Source organism: Saccopteryx bilineata, chromosome 3, assembly GCF_036850765.1.
Source record: "Saccopteryx bilineata isolate mSacBil1 chromosome 3, mSacBil1_pri_phased_curated, whole genome shotgun sequence".
Lineage (NCBI taxonomy): Eukaryota > Metazoa > Chordata > Mammalia > Chiroptera > Emballonuridae > Saccopteryx > Saccopteryx bilineata.
The window spans coordinates 33839438-33858968 of NC_089492.1; the positions used below are offsets into that span (position 1 = coordinate 33839438).

Here is a 19531-nt window from a genome sequence, read left to right on the forward strand (position 1 = left end):
CCCTCCTTCTTTCCCAAATGCATGTTAGCTTTTTCATCATGTCCCAAATGTCTTACATTCTTTTCTGTATTTTTCCCTTTTTCCTTCCACTTCAGTCTAGGTATTGTCTGCTGGTCTATCCTTCGTTTCACTGATTTTCTCTTTTGCTATTTCTTCTCTGTTCTTCAACCCATCTATTGTGCTTTTAATTTCAGTTGTATTTTTCAGTTCTTTAATTTTAGTGTTCCTTTTCATAGATTTTATTTTTTACACGTGGAACGGTCCATCTTGCCATCTCTTCCCTTGAACATATTGATTATAGTTATTCCCTGTCTGATACTTATAGGAAATGAATCACCTATTGACTATTTTTTCCTCTTAGATTTTGCGCAGTCAGACTGGGCATGATTAATCTTCTGCAATGATTAATGATTTGGGGTTGAATTGAAAGTGGTGTACAAAAAATTATAAGGGCTCAGGATGTCATCACATTCTTTTAGAGAGGGTTAATTTTCTCTTGAGTATAGTTAGAATAAGGACAAATTACCTCAATCCATGTAGGTATCATAATAACTCTAGGATGGAAACTAGTTTTTGAGGATGCATCTATTTCTTCTTTTCCATTACTTTCAAGGCATTGCCTTTTAGTAATGAGAAGCTTGGGTGTTTACCAGCTCAAACTCCTTGAAGAACCCTATACTCCGATTTTTGTCTCCTGAGGACTATAAGACTGCTAAACTTTCCTTTTATGTTTTTATCCTCTTTGATGTATCTTTATGTTTTACTTCTTTCTCTTGTATGACACTGTAAGGAACTGGCAAATACTCCAAGGGAAAACTGTTCAGAATTTTAAGGCCACTTTTTCTCTGTGATTCCTTTTTAAAAAAAATCAGAATTTTTATCCCTAAAAAAAATCCTGGATGCTTTTGCATATTTGTACTCCAATTTTTGTCTCTCCAGTCTCTGAAAATGCCAAAAGCCCCACACCACTTAAGAATCATCCAATAATTTGAAGAGACAGCAGAGATAATGTGAAGAATATTGGGCTAACATCAATATATTTTTGTTTCATCTGAGATCTTGACACATAAAGATGTTTCTGCCTTTGCTGCTCTTTAATGCTTGCCAGCCACTTTTTAAAACTCCAGCTATTACTGTGATCTCAGTGAGAGTGTTGGTTTGAACCATGCAACTATATCATAATGGGAAACAAGAGTTACCCAAGCCTGTGCAATCCAAATATTTGCTTCAGTTAAGAAATAATCATTTGAGCATGGCTTTATTCAGAATATTTTCACTATTTACTTTTGCTCATTTCCCTTGATTCGAATCATCCTGATTAGGTTTTTCTTGCCATATTACTCCTTAGACCTAAGCTAGATTAAGATCATTACAGTTCCCAGGTGCAGAAAAAATAAGGTGACTTTTTCCTCTTCATAAGAAATTAAAAATAAAAACAACCCCAAGTATAAAATAAACATAAGAAATAATTTAATTCTTTCTAAAAATATTTCCAATGTAAATTATTTCCAAAAATGTATGAAGTCATGTTTACTGGGTACAAATTTTGGCTTTGTAGGTACAAGGTGAGCAAATTACTTAATCTTTCTATGCTTACGTTTCTTCAGTTGTGAAATGTAAAAAGATTAGTACCTGCCTCGGAGGGTTATTACAGTAAATGATTTAATATATCTACAGTAGTTAGAACAATGCCCCATTAATGTGAAAGATCATCCAACATCAACAGCAATCGCCATAAAATATATCAACACATAACTTACTACACTCAAGTATTTATGATTTAGTAGAGATTAGTTTCATTTACTTGGTAAACTGATTTGGACCCATTCATTGATGGAAAATAAAAAAACAACATTTTTTTTCTTCCTTTGCACTTTGGTGTGAGGGGAGGGTGTTGAGGCATTCTATTCTCTGTTCGTGGGAAGACAAAAGAACCATTTCTTTCCATTGCTCAGCATTTATTTTCCAGTAGTTGAGTCATTCAACATTTATTGAGCACTTATTATGCTCCTGGATATGTACTAAGTGTAGAGTTGTAGAGATGAATAGGACACCCCATCCTTTCCCTAAAGGTCTTTTAAGACTTATCAGAGTCAATCAGATAAGCAAGAAATGACGTGCATGTTGAGCCATCTTGCCCCGTGGAAAGGTGTGAGAATTTTAGAATACATTGACTATATAATCCTCACAAGAACCTTAGGATGTAGGCACTGTAGCTCAGAAGACTCAAGTAGCTTGCCCAGATGAGATTTGAACCAAGTACCTTCCCACTCATGTTTGGGCGGGGAGACAGAAACATTTCTATCTAGGAACATCAAATAAAAGGCTGATTATAGTCATCTGCTCACGACCTTAACCACATCAGGTGTGTGAACCCAAGTCAGACTGGTTTAGTGGCAAGTTATTTCTGGCAAGGTGGTCAGACTAATAAAATGCAGCCTTGACATTCACGCAGCAAGTTAAAACTCTAGTGCAGAAGTATTTTTGAATGAGTATTTTTAAATTCAGTGAATCACTGTCACGTAAAAAAAAAGTGAGTTGTCATTTAAAAAATGAAATGACACATTTTCCTTGAATGTTGTGGGCTGTAATTGGAAAGGCCCTCGTGTGTATTTCCTGTGATATTTTCAAACTACGTTTGGATTAATGAGCCAAATTGATAGAAATTTGAGCTCTAGAGACATCATCATCACGATTTCAACCATGCAGGCGACTGGCAGCTTCCTTGGCTGTAGGAGGGGTCTCTAATCCTAGGCAGTCTGCAAAGGAAAATAAGTGAGGATAGGTTGGAGCCTTACTATAGAAAAAACAGATTACATGCATCCACTTTACATATGGAAAGTCAGTCCATTGAGTATTGAACTTATAATGAGTTTTACAGTAAGATATACTTAGTCTTAAAAATAATAGAAAATACAATAAAAAGTGCTCATTTTTGCTGAATTTCAAACTAATTAAAGCCATGAATTTCAGGGATTTTTAGAACTGAGAGCTTCTGGTTTCAGAGGACATCACCTATTGGCAAAGAGTGGTACTGCAGATTTACTCTCAAATGCTGGGTCTGCAGGAAGAGGAATAGACAGCCACAGATGCAGAGCCAGAGAGATAACAAAGCAGGTGCTCGGAGAATGGGGCCCTGAAAGGCTAGGAGGAGATGCATTCTATCTCCCCCTGCCATTCCCCTCATTAGTAGAATGTGCATTTTGGAACAGAAAACCAGAGCTCTACTGGAACAAATTGCAAATTTGTGAATTGCAACTGTTACTAAAATCTGCCCCTGGTTATACATCCTGACCCATTTAGATAGATGTTGGATTCAATGAGCCAGTTGTCTCTATGCAGGTAAATTTCTTGCTATCATTAATCTGAAATGAAAGGGGGAACATTACAATTTGGTTTTATTTTAGCAGTGCTACAGCTAGTAACATCGGGAAAATAACTTTTCAAATAAAATATAGCTTTTCTCCCTGGGAGCTGGGACAGAAGTAAAGCAAGAAGATGAATAGGAAGATTCCATGACCAAACAGTCTGGACATTAGTCTTATTGTTCAAGAAGCCATTTCTGATGCTGAAGAAATTGTATTCTTTTAAAGTGACAAAAATATAATTTGCCCAGCTGACTTAGTTTCCATTTATATTTTGTAACACCCCAGAGCTACTCTTTAAAAAAAGAGAGAAGCCAGAACGTAAATCCTAATAACACTAGCATGGAAAGGTACTTCTAAGTACCTTTAAAAGCCATCTCTTCTCCCTGCCTTTTCTCCCCTCTGCCCTTTGAAGGAGGATACGTTTTTTAAATGTATTTTTCAGAGCACCCTCCTGTGGATTTTATTTCATTTAGTTTAATTGGCTTGCTATGACACAGAGGGAGCACGAACCAGGAAATGAGCCCACGTGTGATGGTAGCAGTAAGCTAGGCGGTCCTGCTGACGCTGAATTGGAAAGCGCACGGCACGGTTATTTTATTCTGCTGCTCAAGGCTTCACTGAACTTGGCATTGGCGGGACACTTACCCATTCACACCACACTGAGCCCCAGAGGGGTACGGACGAGAGCGTTGAAGACAGCATTTGGCACCTGTATGGTAACCCCAGAGCAAAGGTCCAAAAGAGTTATAAATGTATTCTCAGGGGTGTTTTAAAGTAGCACTGGTTTGAAACTCTCTTGGCCATCACTCTTGCATAGACATTTTACGATGCAGGCATTCTGAATTTGTCTCACTTGACTTCCCCATCCTGTATGGTGTCAGGATTGTTAGATTTCCTCATCTGACTCTGGGCCACCACCCCTATGTTTCTTGTTTTTCTTTCCATCACTGCCATGACTCAGTACATTGATTGGATTCTTATATAGTTTTTAAAATATCTTTTCTTCCAACTCCCCTTGAGCTTCTGTTTTTATCCATTTGCTTACAAATAGATTTAATTAGCTCCGAAAACGACTCCCAGAATTTTCCAGTTTCTTTCCTTCTGTTTGCTACAGACACATGCTTCATGCTGGTGAGAGCGAGACCAATGGGAACTTCAGAGTGGCATGCATTTTCTTGCAAATAACGGTAGAGAACAGACACCAAAGTTTTAAAGAGGAAAGTTGTCTTGTGTCACCACTTCAGAGATTGAGGGAGCTGTCCGTGATGGTTACAGTGTGTGTGTGTGTGTGAGTGTGTACACACACACACACTCACACATACATACACACCACAGTGACAGATGACCTATTGAAATAATTTCAGAGCTGTTCTCTGGTTGCTACGACAACCAATGCTCTCTTGGCTTTCATCTGGCCATGTGACAGGGACTTTGACGTCAGCTGGAGGCAGGACTGTGGCTGAGTCCACACAGTCACAGGCCTGTGAGAATCTGGTGGATGCTGCCGCCGCCTCCGCTGCTGCTGCTGCTGCTGCTGCTGCTCCGGACGCTGCCGCCACTGCCGCCGCTGCTGCCGCCCAGGGGCTGCGGAGCATGGACTGTTAGATCTTGCACTTCTTCCGTGTGAGGTAATTAGTTGCCTTTATACACAGATCGCTAGATATTTTATAGATCGTTGTGGTTTTCCCCTCTCTCTTGCCTCCCACAAGTTTGTCTTCCTGAGCAATTATTGTTGTACCAGGGGGGGAATGTGAAGCAGCTTCTAGTTGCTAATTTTGTGCAGAGTCTCTGGGATTTGGTTGAATTCAGATTAATGTTCGTGTGAAGTAAGTTAAAATGTAATCGCTTTTCTTGCTCAATACTTGCTAGCAAGGCATTATTTGGAGATACGGATTTTGCAGCTTGAGCCAAATATTCCCCATTGAATTCTAGGAATCCTCCTGTTAGCATTGCTTTGGGTTTAAAGACTCCAGCATAGCCTTGCAATAGGTTGCTAACTTGGCTTTTTTTTTTTTTTTTTTTTTTACAATTGCTCCCCTATTCTGAATCATCCTAGAATAGTTTGGATTTGGTTTCTATCATGTTTGCAGCCTTCATTATTAGCAACACTAGGCACCGCGGGAAGAACATTATACTTTAAAACAAAAGTTGGGGTTTTCATGTAAATAGGGCATCCTGAAAATACCAGGCAGAGCTGTCAACAGCTTCCTGTTTAGGAAAATAATCTGGACTATGCCAAGGAAGCTGGGGTGGAACGTCTTACAGTCTTACATGTGTGCGTGCGGTTGCTTTTTGCTTGTTAGTGCAAAAGTGTACATTTTCAGTATCTTCCTCTGAAAAATCATCTGTGAAGAGAATAACATTAGATTGTCTTCACTAACAAGTCATATAAGCTATTTTTAGATTTAAAAATTGATAGCATTCCTTTAGAAGGAAACAGTAGCCCTAAAACTAAATTATCATTGGGGGATCTAGTGTTTTAATTCAAACACAGATATAAATCTTCACTAAAAATTTGCTCCAGATCCTGATTGAATAATTTGATGACTGATTGATAAGGCCTTTCATTTCTTTATTTCTATAACACTATAAAATGCAAATTGGTTTTATTTGTCTTATTGTAGTTAATTTTCTTCCTAAGTTTAGAATTTTGACTTTTCTATCATTATATATATAAGTTGGATCATTTTGTCACCTATAATTCATAGAAAACCTCTGGTATTCAAGTTAATCAAACCTAGATGTATAACCAGCTTTCTAAATCTTACAAATTTGGCAGGGGAAAAAAAAAATCAAATTGAAGAGCAGCACATGTAATATACCTACTAGTTAGATGATTGGAAAATAATGGTTTAACCATGTGGATGAAAAAATATATTTTATAGGAAGTGAATTATACCTCAATTTGCAGCAAGAATATATTGTGCTTATTTTTGATGTTCTTTATTAATTTCTGAATTCTGATCTCATTTATTTTACTCTGGAGATGAGCATTTTGAACAGTGTTTAGCTTCAGAGATAAGTGAATAATTGTGAGTACATCAATCATTTCTCAATGGTTTTCAATGATGGAATATTCATCTAACCTGCTGGCATTAGATTTGTCTATTTTTGGTCAGAATCGCCATAGAGGATTTTCCAAAAAGTCTAATATGCTTATAGTCAAGGTGTATCTACTGAGACTTCATCTCGTCATTTAATTTATTTTATAATTATAACTCAGAGGTCATATTCTTAATACCCATACAAGTATGTTAATTGATTTGCAACATTTCAAATGAGCATGAATAGAACCAGTGACACTATTATTTAAAAGCACTGTCTTTGATGGAGTACTTGGATGTTATTTTTTTTACTCAAAATAAGATATTATCATTATATTTTCCAACTAGCTTTCTTAATGCTTTTTCTGTAATGTTTTAAATTAAGGTTATAAAATGAATGTATTCAATGCCCTTATAAAATAAACTGGATTTCAGCAGTATAAAACAGAAGAGAACAATTTAGTGTTGATGGCAAAATGGCAATGATAAAGTTTATCATTAGAAGAAAACATCCTGTGCCATGATAGCAGAGATGTTTTAGAATCTACAGGTCTTTTCTTATGGCAAACGGAGGGGGAAATGACTCTCATCAGAATCACCTATTTACAACAATGAGACTGTGTTGGTTTCAAGGTCAAGTTCGTTTCAGCTTCAAAAGATATTAGCAAGGAATGATTTACTCTAGAAACCTGGCTGTTGCAGTATTAAATGTTTTGTGTATAATTGCATGAATTTTTAACCTTTTTGGTGCCATAGACCTCTTTGGCGGCCTGGTAAAGCCTATAGACTCTTCTCAGAATGTTGTTTTTTAAATGCATAAGATAAAGTATGCAAGATTACAAAGAAAACCATCTTTTATTGAAATACATTAACTAATTTTTCAAAAATTGTGGTAAGTGCTTTGTTAATAATTCGTTATTAAATAATACAAACTAGCAGCAGGTATATACCTACCATAATTCGGTACAGTGATGAAGGTAAAAGATATTTCAAGATATCTAAAATGACTATAATGTGATATGAGGATATCAACCATTTTTCTTGGCAACAAAATCACAGGTACTGTGGTTTGTGGACTACATTTTAATAAAAAGAAAGACTCAGTTTCAGTGTGAGGTTAGTGAAACTAAAGACACAGATTTTTTTCAATCCAAGTTCCTGCTCCCCCTGAATTCTATCTACCCTTGAGTTTAACGGTATGTGAACCAGTGATACCAAAATGTTACGGGCCAACATTAATCAGAATGCACACCACCGTTCCCAATTCAGTTCCACCACAGCTGATTTTATTCTTGGATCGTGTGAATTCCCCAGAATTTTCTAATGGAAAGGGATGAGATATCCATATAGCTACCAACCTGTCATTTTCTTTTATTTTCCTCCTTGAAATCCATAAGGAGTCTTCTGTGACCTGGGCTGAGCAACCCTCACCTGGTTAGATAGGGGTTAAGAGAAAAAATTCATAGCATTAATGCAAGTTATGCAAGTTAAAACCATGGACCATAGAAGCAAGTCGATAGCTATTTACAAAGGGACCTTTATCCACTCAGAGAAAATAAGCAAGTAGTACTTAGATGAAGAATGCACGATGTTATATGAGATCATAGTTGAGGGAATACTCTAGAAGGCACTTTGTATACAGCATTAAAGAACTTATGTAACTTCCAAGCTGAGTGTAAAACACATGTGAGAACTGATAAATAAAAATGTTAATGCCAGTAAGTCAGGATAGAGCTTGCAGGTTTATCTGCCAGAAGTCCCCAGGACAAAACACATTTAAACTGAAGTGGGGAATGGAGACACTTTTCAAGGAATTTGAATGCAGAATCTTACTCTGGACTTAATTGGATATTTAAGAACAATACAGGAGGTATTAATATTATTGTTTAGTGGGATGCATGTAAGTAATCGTCTCATTCTCCATGCCACACTGAATTTGCAGAAGAGAATGCCGAATTTTTCTCTTCAACTAACCAGGTAACTTTGCAGCTGGTTGACTGACTTCTCATAGCATTGTCTTTCTAGCCTGCGTTCAGAGTGTCCAAAGCCATCCTTTCTCAGCGTGAGAGAATTGGAGCTGTGACGTTTTGTACAAGCTGTTATTTAGAGTCAATCCAAATCCCTAACATTTGAAATGGAAGCTTAGAGATTTTTCTTCATGTGTTCTCTGGGAAATTACGTAAAAGGATTTTCTCAAACCTTTCTTATTCTTTGGACTAGGAAAGAACACCTGCTTTGGGGACTTTGATGAGGAAACTTGGAAAAAGTCTAAAATCTCTGACCCTAGGCTGTACTGTTTGCTTCTTTGATGGCAGGTGTTTGAAAGTTTAAGTTCAGAAAAGAATGTGCCATTATTTTTCATCAAATCAACTGTTATTTAAGTGGTATCCTGTGGTGGAAATCCAACTAGAATTAGCATTCCAAAATATGGCATTTTTTTTACGGTTTCCAGAAGCGATGCCATAAAACTTAGTGCTCATTAAGACTCTGATATACAAATTATATGGTAAATATTTAAATTCAGTGGAGCCACATTCTCCAAACTAAAGACAGTGTGTTCTTTTTTCTCTCTGCAGTGAACTTTAGTTATTTGGACATCTATCTATAAATGCCTTTAATTAGAGACACAGTATCCTTTTAAAATTTAGTTTACACTAATGTAAAACACAGTATACTCAGCTAACATTAAACTTCTATATTTGACTTGCGAGAAAAAAATCTCTAATCTGAAAACTATTCCAGCTGCTGCTTGCCCTAATGGAAGGGTTGTCCGTATTTTCTGAATTCTGTCCCAATGACTGCAGGAAAACCAGAAGCAGCATATTGCTTTTATGAAAGATGAGTTTTTTAAAGGATGATTCTATATTTTCTTTAATGAATCTAAACCTTAGATTCATTAGAGGTAAATGTCAAGAGTGTTAGAATACTTGGCTGTCTGCTCAGCTGACTCCCACAGACTTTTGTGTGATTCATACATCTAAAAGCACGACCAATTTTGTGACAACCATATTTACAACATCTTGGGAGATAAAATAATAGCATCGTACAAGTTATCCCATCCTACGCCTTCCACATCTTACCATGGATCAGGTGCAGCGTGAGGTAGCATCACTCAATCTGCAAGCATTTAATTGGTACTGCACTCAAAGTCTTCGAATAGGCATTTTGGGTTCTTCCCTCATGGGATCCTTGAGTGGCCTATGCCAGTGTTTTTAATTGCTTGCCTGTGGACTGGTGCCAGTCCTCCAGAAATTTTGGGCTGCTCTGTATATGAGTTAACCACACTGATGTTGTATGAAGATTACAGACCCAATTACCTTAGTAGAATTCACTTCTGCTCAGGGTAATTGCCACTTATCAGCCTGTTTTATTGATGAAAATACTATTGAGGCTGTCTTAGATATCTTTGGAACTTGTAGGCTCCTTTGAGTAACATTTTGCACCATGCAAAGCATTTACAAACCATGTGCAATAGATAAAAAGCATTCGGACAAACTTATGTAGCAGTAAATGCATCGTACATATGGGGTTTGGAAATCAAACACCAGCTTGTGCTGCGTTGTACTGCCTAGTATGGTAAGATAAAACTTTATCCATTGCATGTATCCATTTCCAGCCAGAGAGTCACTGGTTCTCAAGTATAAAAAGGTTAAAAACCACTGGCCTATGCCACTGGCATAAAAAGCCCAAGATACTCTCTTGACTTCTGACTTTCGTTTGCCTGGACTTCAATTTGAGCATTCAAGTCTTGCCCCAGCTAGGTAGATCAGTTGGTTAGAGCATCATCCTTATATGCCAAGGTTGCAGGTTCGATCCCTGATTAGAGCACATACAAGAATCAATCAACAAATGTATAAAAAAAGTGGGACAACAAATTGATGTTTTTCCCTCTCTCTCTCTTTCTCTCTTTCCTCCCTCCCTCTCTCTAAAATCAATCAATAAAAATAAATAAAGTATTATCACCTATTGCTTAAAAAAAAAGCCAGTCAGTCTTCCATATGTTCAACAAGTTTTGAGCACCTACTGTGTGCCAGGCTTTGGAGTAGACACCAGGAGTACTTTGGTGAACAAGACAGACACAGTCCCCACCATCATGGAACTTACAGGCAAGCTGTGTCGGGAACCTGCCCAGAGACCTATGTGTATCAACAGCCAAGGCCAGGCTTTCCCTTTCGGCTGTGCTGGCCAGTGTGATCGAAGGAACTATGAAGTACGACTGCCCAAGCTGGAGGAGGTATACCCCCGGTGTTATGATAACAACTAACACGTAGTCTTACAAGCTCTTTTCAAAATAACTTTTTTCCCTCACAACATCTATTTTTGTAAATGAGGAAACTGAAGCACAGAGAGCTTAAACAAATTACCCAGAGTCACATGGTATATAACGGGGCTCTAAGTGTTTGGTCCTCGACTCCTGATAATATAATTCATTTGTTATATTGCCTTTTAAGATGGACTAGATTGTATTTTTCCTAGAAGTAATGTTATATGTTGTGACAGATTGTATGCTACAAAAATGACCATACAATTATATCTACTTCCACATGCTCTTCTAGAATCTTGATACTCTCTCCATCAAAAGATGGAGTCTATTGTCCTCCCCCCAACCCTCATGAGCTGTGATTGGTCCAACAGATAGACATAGTGGAAATAATGCTAGGTGACTTCCAAGGCTGGATCATAGAAAGAATACAATTTCTTTTTTCTTTTAGCTATTTTTTGTTTCTCTTACACATGACACTTGCTCTTGGAAATCAGCTGCCATATTGTGAGAAAGCTCAGACCATGTAGAAAGGCCGTATGTTGGTGTTAAATCCAACACTTCTAGTTAAAGTCTTAGCCAACAGCCAGCATCAACTGCCAGGCATGTGAGTGGGCATTGCTTCAGAGGAGGCCCAGCCATTAGATCCCCTTACCCCTCCTGATGCCGAATAGACCAGAGATAAGCCATCTCTACCCAGCCTGCCCTAAATTGCAAATTCATGACAAAATAAAAATTGTTTGTTGTTGTTTTAAGTCCATAAGTTTTGGAGTTATTTCTTAGGCAACCAGAATAACTAGAACATATAACTAGAGGTAATTAGAGATGACTGAAATACTTGTATAGAGGAATAAACTTCAGGTATATATAGATCAAAGAAGTTTTTATGATTTGACATAAATAACTTCTAAAGGAAAATATATTTCAGCTACCAATCAAATTATAAACAACCTATAGGTACACGTCTGTTTATAAATTTGGAATGGTGTCTTACATACCGATGCTGTTGCTGGTTCCAGGAGATTGCGCTACATTGAAACTGGCCTGTAGATTTTAGTAAAATCTCCCTTGTTGCCTCCTGCCGGCCGGAACCCTCTCTGCAGGACAGTCCAGTGTGGATGGCAGTACTGTGCCATTTCCCTTGGTCATTGCTTAGTCTTCCTTATGTTCCTTTGTTTTCCTTTCTCACATATACTCTGTCTAACTGCTGCCTCGTTTTCTATTGTTAGATTCTGCAGTCTCCTTGATGTTTTCTTTTGTCCCATTTTCAATGTTTCTAACCCTTTTCTCTCTGTCTGTCTCTCTCTAATTATTTATAGTAAATCTAGGGAATTCCTCTTGGTCAGGTAAGATTTAGCTCTTTCAGCAGTCTTTTTCCTATTGACAAAGCTGCCAAAATGGCAGCTGTCCAACTGGCTTGTGGTTCCAAATATTGGTCAAACTTGGCACTTGGAAGACTCTGAAATGTTGTCCTTGGGCCCTCACTCAAAGAGGCCTCTCTTCTACTGCAGAGAATTCAATACCCCTGACTTTCTTCTCACTTACTTAAATGTCACCCCCTCCTCATGTCACCCCTTTCCACCTTCCCTTAGAAGGTTAATTGGTTTGTTTGCTCATTCATATATTCTTTCAATGTTTATTAACTCCATATAGTGAGCCCTGGAATTAAGCATCTATGAAAAGATTTCTTTCACGTCCAAGGACTGGTAAGGTTCCTCCAGTTGTCTCTTATTGGCTTACCCTGGACACCAGACAGATGTGTTCCAATCATCCAAACCTTTTAATGGCCAGCACATGACCCTCCTCCTCCAAGATGTTCCAGCTAAGTAGGATGCTACAAGGCTAATGTAAGTCCAGCCAGTCTGGAAAAGGTTACAGTCTAGCTGGGGAGGCTGGACAACATATGCAGCTGGGGTCCACAGCTATGTCTTCTCTGTTGGTTGCAATCTCTCCTGGTGCCTAGTGCTATACTGGACATAGAGGACCTACTGATTCAATCTCTGGTAAGTGATTTATAAATAGATTAACTACAGAAAGATATGTGGCACTGAGGCAACTGTAGAGAAGTGAGTGATGTAGAACATTTGACATGACTTACAGAAAGAAGTAAAAGAATTGTCCACGAGTAAGAAACAAGTATATCCTGGCAACAGAAATAAGGCACCCTGTCTGGGCTCAAGAAACTGGATGGGGCCTGGCCTGTAGTGAAATAGCAGAGCACTAACCTGGAATGCTGAGGTTGCTGGTTTGAAACTCTGGGCTTGCCGGGTCAAGGCACATGCGACAAGCAACCAATGAACAACTAAAGTGAAGCAACTACTTCTCATTTCCCAACCATCCTCTCTCTGTATCAATAAATATATCTATACATATTTTGTATTTTTCTGAAGTGAGAAGTGGGGAGGCAGAGAGACAGACTCCCGCATGTGCCCAACTGAGATCCACTCGGCATGCCCACCAGACCATCTATTCCATTGCAACCAGAGCCTCATTCTAGCACCTGAGGTGTAGGCCATGGAGCTGTCCTCAGCGCCTGGGCCAACTTTGCTCCAATGGAGCCTTGGCTGCGGGAGGGAAAGAAAGAGACCGAGAGGAAGGAGAGGGGGAGGGGTGGAGAAGCAGATGGGTGCTTCTCCTGTGTGTCCTGGCCAGGAATCAAACCTGGAACTTCCACATGCCGGGCCAACGCTCTACTGCTGAGCAAACTGGCCAGGGCAATAATTTTTTTTTTAAAGAAGAAATTGAATGGGAAAACAAAAACTTACAATTCCCAAGGTGGGTCAATGGAGAATCTAGAATTGGTCAATATAAGATAAACTGGACTTGTCTGATGGACAACAGGAAGCTTGTAAAAGGTAGGGAGCAAGTGAGTAATGCATGTATCAAACAATGGTATAATACTTTAATTACTCTGTTTCCTTTTGCTTTAAACAACTTATTTTTAAAATCCAAATATTTGTTAAGTGTTTTCTTTTCCTCCAGTTTTCTCATAGAAAGTTCTAACTTTAAATTAAAAAAATGTAAATTCTTTTATGCCCCAAATTCTTTGTGATGGGCCCTTTTCATTGTAGCTGAGTGATATCTACAGGCAGAACGACGTAATTTCATAGTTTTAAACATACAATATAATGTGTTATTCAGTAAAAATGTCATTCATCTAAAACCCGAACCAACCAGAAAAAATCAAGCCTTTATAACATTTTTTTCTTTTAATTTTTTGTAAATTATAAATTCTATTTTTAATCTATTAAATTTTTTTGGAGAGAGGAAGGAAGAGAGAGAGAAAGAAAGATCAATTTGTTCCACTTATTTATGCATTCATTGGTCGATTCTTGGATGTGCCCTTACTGGGGAACAGACCCTCAACCTTGGCGTAGTGGGACAATGTTCTAACCAATAAGCAACCCAGCCAGAGCTTCATTACATTTTCTATAGAACTATCCTATAATGATTATATAATAGTAACTGATATTCATACTGAAACCACTGGGATATTTGTACCATTATTCTAACAAACCTTTTGTTTAAGTCATCAGTGAAAGATTATGTTCAGTGAAGTTTTAATTGTAAGTATATTTCATTATACCTGTGGTCTTTGAAAACTGATGATCATTATACTTGTTTGACAACTATCAGGGTGTTTTAATCAGCACCCCATTCTTAAGAAAAATATTGTGAATTGTACGTGCAAACAGTGTCTTAATATATATGTGCAGTATAAAGAATAATAGAAAATCTATGCCTATGTATCTAACAAAAATACAGTTTGTTAATCATTCTAGTATAGGTCTAAGGTCACACATTAACATCAGTGATAACTTCAACACAGCAGCATACAGGTTAGTACTGTCCCTGGGCTCCAACACCTCACAGGAATTGAATGTGTGCTATATTGTTTTTAAATTTTCAATCACGTGAAAACTGTAAACCAGTTGAGTAGAGAGTCAGTTATGTCAGTCTCTGATGGAGGGTAAAAGGTGTGCTTTACGCTTCTAGAACATCACTCAGCACTACTGATGACAACTGTGTATGTTTGGAAACGAATTTCTGTTTCTGGAGCCATCACCCATCTTGATGCTCTTGTTGCCTCCCGGACATTTAGGGCTGAATGGAACCCCCGGTGAGCTCTGAGATCTGCTACAAGGCCAACTGCAGGGGCTGTTAAAGGAAACCATTCACTTTCTTGGCGGTTTTCTTAATAGCTTGAATAGAGACTTAAAAAAATGTTACTTATAGTTTTCATGAGATTATTTTTCTGGTATATCCAGAAGATGTTTTCACAAAATAGAAGCCATTTAAGAAAGATATAACCTCTGGTCCAAATTCCACTTTGTAAAAACACCTGGCACTAAAATCTGCTATGCTCACCTCCAAATATATTGGCACATTCCAACTTTAAAAGCCGAATTCATTGCTCTTCTAAAAAAACCTCTTCCTCCACTAGACCTCAAAATGGCTGAGGGATTAGTGCCGTGAACTGGCTGATGGGCCCGAAACTGTTCCATCAGCGCCCTCACTAGGAGAGTTACTTTACTAAAGTCACATAGTGTCTTGTAAAAGGCACAAAACTCTATAATTTTATAGGTTGACAAAATCTACTGATTTTGCGATACTGAATAAAAGGAAAACGTCTTCCTGAAATCATGCTCAATCATGTTTAGATTTAAGAAACAGGGACTTTTTTTATTGTGGTAAAATGTGCATAACATCAAATTAACTCTTTTAAGCATTTTGAAGCATACAATTTAGTGGCATTAGGTACATTGACATCGTTGTGCAGCCATGGCTTCTGTGAAGCCAGTAGGGCCAGTAGCCAGGGCCACCATCACAGCCACCTGGCCCATGCAGGTTCGCATTGGATTCGGACAGTTGGTAAAGAAACAATGGAGCTAAAAACTGATGGGCCATCATCTTTAATCCTAGCTCGCACCCGGCGGGCAAGTAAAAACACACACTGGGCTCCAAAACCCACTCATTCAGTGCTCACAAAGCTACTGACTTATCCGAGTTTCCTAGAATCAAAGGTTTCTAGCTCACCAGACTTACTGACCTCTGTTTCCCATCTCCTTCCTTCTCCCTGCACAAACTGCACACACTGGCTTCTCACTCAACACTCCACCATCTTGGCTGCTTCTCCTGGTCTCCTCCATGTGGCCTCTCTCTGTTCTCCTCTCTGCTCTCTCCTCTAATGTTAATCTCAGGAACCAAGAGAGCAAGCTTCCGTTCTGCCCCCATTTTATAGTGTAGAAATCAAAACCTTTAATCCAATATACAAAATAGGGAAGTCTCTAACACAAAGTCACTTATCTGAGGCATGATGGGATTGCACCACCCCACATCAAAAAGGGTGGAAAAGGCTTAGTGCTAAAACCAAGCTCCAGGCTACAAGGATCCTGCCTGCCCACAGCCCACCCCCAACACACATTAATATCACCTGGACGACAGGCTTCCATGTGGGCAGCGCCATCTTTAACAAAGTGAGCATAATATATTTTATCTGCCCAACAGCTACCATACATACATCTACAAAACTTCTTCACCTTTACAAACTGGACTCCTGTATCCATTTAACACTAACTCCCCATTCTCCCCCCAACCTCAGGTTCTGGTAAGCATCATTATACTTTCTTAAAACAGGGCCATTTCAAGGAAATTTAAAATAAAGCTACCTTTCCTCTTTCTCTTGTATAAGCTCTTTAATTAATAAAGCCCCTGTTAAAAAGTCCCAAGATAACTGGAAGTTTTTAGGTTTACACGAGTGGGCAGAGTTTATGAAAAGTTTCATGATAGAGAGATTTCAGACATACAACAGAGATGATGGGTTGAAACCTGCTTAAACCATATTCAATATAGTTTTTATATAATCACTCAGCTCATCACCTAGCTTTTCAAAAAAAAAAAAAAAAAAAAATTCCATCGCACCTGAGAAATTCTGGTCCTAGTAATGTAGTCAAATAATCTTATGTTAGTCTTCTATTAATACTAACTTTAAGTAACTTAAATATTACAATCAATATATGTTTATGATAGAACATTTGGGAAATACAAAAGAATATAAAGAAGAAAATAAACATTATTCTTAATGTTCTACTGACTAAAATAACCACTATTAATATTTTTAAATTAAGCAGCATTACATTTTATTTTACTTTACTTCAACAAAAGAAAAGGAACTCTGAAATTAAACTGAGAATTTGAACTTCAAATAAATTTCTTTAAAGCAGAATTACTGTTTCTAACAAAATTGAATTACCAATTAAAAATTGAAAATAAATCAGACATTAAGAAATTGGGGATCAACATTTTTTAAAAAGAACTAAATGTTCCTTAATGGTGTATATTTTCAGTTAGTAAAGTTAAGTTAGTTATCTCTTAAAGATCAGAAAAAAAACATAGATAATAAAACAAAAAATACCTTTGGGACAATGCTCTTAACCCACTGAGCTAACTGGCCAAGGCCACAGGTGCTTTCTGCAGAGACCTAGTGCTCACAGAGAGTTTAGAGGACTCGCCATATTTACTTATTTATTTTTATATAATTTTTGCAGAGAGAGAGAGAGAAGGAGGGAGAGATAGGAAGGGAGAGAGATGAGAAGCATCAACTCATAGTTGCAGCACTTTATTTGTTCAATGATTGCTTGTCATTCATGTCTTGACTCAAGCCAGTGACCTTGAGCTCAAGCCAGCAACCTTTGGCTTCAAGCCAGCAACGTTTGGGCTCAGGCCAGCAATCCTGGAGTCATATCTATGATCTCACACTCAAGCCAGCGACCCCATCCCCGCATTCAAGCTAGTGAGCCTGTGCTCAAGTTGGATGAGCTTGTGCTCAATCCAATGACCTAGGGATTCCCAAACTGGGTCCTCAACATCCCAAGTCATTGCTCTATCCACTGTGCCACCACTAGTCAGGCCTTCACCATGTTTATTGACCTTGATCATAGATATTTACCTTTACTTGCTTCAGACACCAGTGTTTTTTTTATATTCCGTTGTGTTAAAATATACTATATTTTAGTTTGCTTCATATTTATGCCATGATTGCCCTTTATGTATATAGTTAACTTTCTAGGGTTTTTAATAATCTCTCTCTCCTCTAATTTACTTGTAGAAACTTAAAACTTCAGTGCATATTTGGCATGTCACAGTTTACTTCTCAATTCTTGAGACTTGTTTGGAGGTTCTAGCAGGGGAGCGCAGCTACTCATATACCCTTGACCAAAGAATGGTCCTCTCCTCTATTGGGGAAGGTCGTCCTCTTTGACCGAGCACACAGCTTTGGGAGGGAGCACATGGAGAGGTGAGGGTGGAAGGGGACACCTGCCTAGCCAGCCAGATCAGTTGAATCAACCCTGGCGATCAATGGGGTGACAGATGTCGCAGCCAGATCACCCTCACATCCAAATTTTGATTCTTAAGTATCCAGTTTGCTTATGATAACACTTTGCTTGTTGAAGATGTTCTAATTCAGACTAAATATAGGCTGTTCCTCAAGGATTTCTTTCCTCACAACTAGATTATTTCTATTGTTTCCAGATCTACCTGTTTCTTGGATTCATTTTCAGTTTTTCTAGGGTATATTTTTTTACTTGTTTTTCAAAATGGCAGAAGAAAGGCTAAGTCTTGGTAGATCATCATTTTGTTCTCATAATTGAAAAATAGATTCAATATCACTTTCTATCATGATTTTACAGGCTTTATTCCATTGTCTTTGAACAATCTGAAAAACAGATATGAAGTCTGCTGCCATTTTGATTTTGATTCCCTTATAAGTAGCTTTTTCCCACTGCTGTAAGCTTTTAAAATTTTCTCTTTGTACTTGAAGAGCCTAAATTTCACAAGGGAGTAACCAGACATATCTTTATTTTTTTGTTTTTATTTTATTTTTTTTATGACTTCAGGCATTTTAATCTAAAGACTCAAGATTTATTCAACTCAGGAAACTGTCCTATTATTTCTTTAAGATGTTCTTTTCTATCTTCTTTGTTTCTCTTCCAATAACGGTTACAGGTGAAGGAATATTGCATGTCTTTTAGGTCTAAGAAATATTAGATCTCTTGGATCTCTTTTCTATGTTCTTAACTTTCCCTCATATTTTCTCTTTTTCCTTTTATATACATTCAGAGAGTTTCTTCAAATTTGTATTCCAGATCTCAAATTTATTTATTTTCATGTCAATGTTTTAAGTCTTTCTACTGAAGATCTTTTAATTTTTTTCTTTAATTTTTATAAAATACTTTGCTTGTTTTCTTATAGCCCCTTTTTCATAATAGCATGCTATTGTTTGAATGCAATATTTTCTCAAATCTCCCTAAAAACAATAATAGTACTTTTAAAAAATGCTTATATTCTAAGTCCTGTTCAATTCTATTTCCTTTGACATCTGTTGTTCTGTTCTTCTAGATCCTTCTTTTTTATGTTCTCGGTTTTTCTTAAATAACTGGTGACTTTGTCCCAGTCATATTTGTAAATGAGGGGCTGGGTTGATTTGACTAGTGGAGGTTGTTGGTGGGATTTCATTGGCTGTGTATTTGGGAATGTTTTCTGGCATGCTCCTCGTGAATGACAGGGCTGGACATTGGGCTCATGAGAGGCACATTTGAAAGGAAGAAGCAGACAAGCAAGCCTATGACTGCCCTAACTGCCAAAGTCAGGAAGACTCTATTTTGGGGGGTGAGCTACACCGGTGTTTGACCCTTTGTGCAGAGCTTGGAGTGGGTGGAAAGAGTTGGGAAGAAAGCATTCTGCAGGACCCTCTTGTTAATTACCCTGACTGCTCTTTCTCCTTGTGACTTCGGATGTAAATTCTTCAAGGTTCTGTTGGCGAGAATGGCTCTCACCTCTTCATCAGCTCTCTTTGA

At 37.9% G+C, this 19531-nt stretch overlaps 1 protein-coding gene across 8 annotated transcripts in view; it reads left to right on the top strand.

Annotated features, from left to right (window-relative positions):
- The window catches only part of NCALD (neurocalcin delta), a 456249-nt gene that overhangs the window by 358836 nt on the left and 77882 nt on the right, over positions 1-19531 (top strand). Inside the window, exon 1 of one of the 8 annotated variants that reach the window (XM_066265924.1) lies at positions 4843-4996. The exons of the other annotated variants lie outside the window; for them this stretch is intronic. The gene's annotated coding sequence lies outside the window, so the exon portion shown is untranslated. Of the gene's footprint in view, positions 1-4842; positions 4997-19531 lie in introns of those variants that run through there. 8 annotated transcript variants of the gene reach the window in all.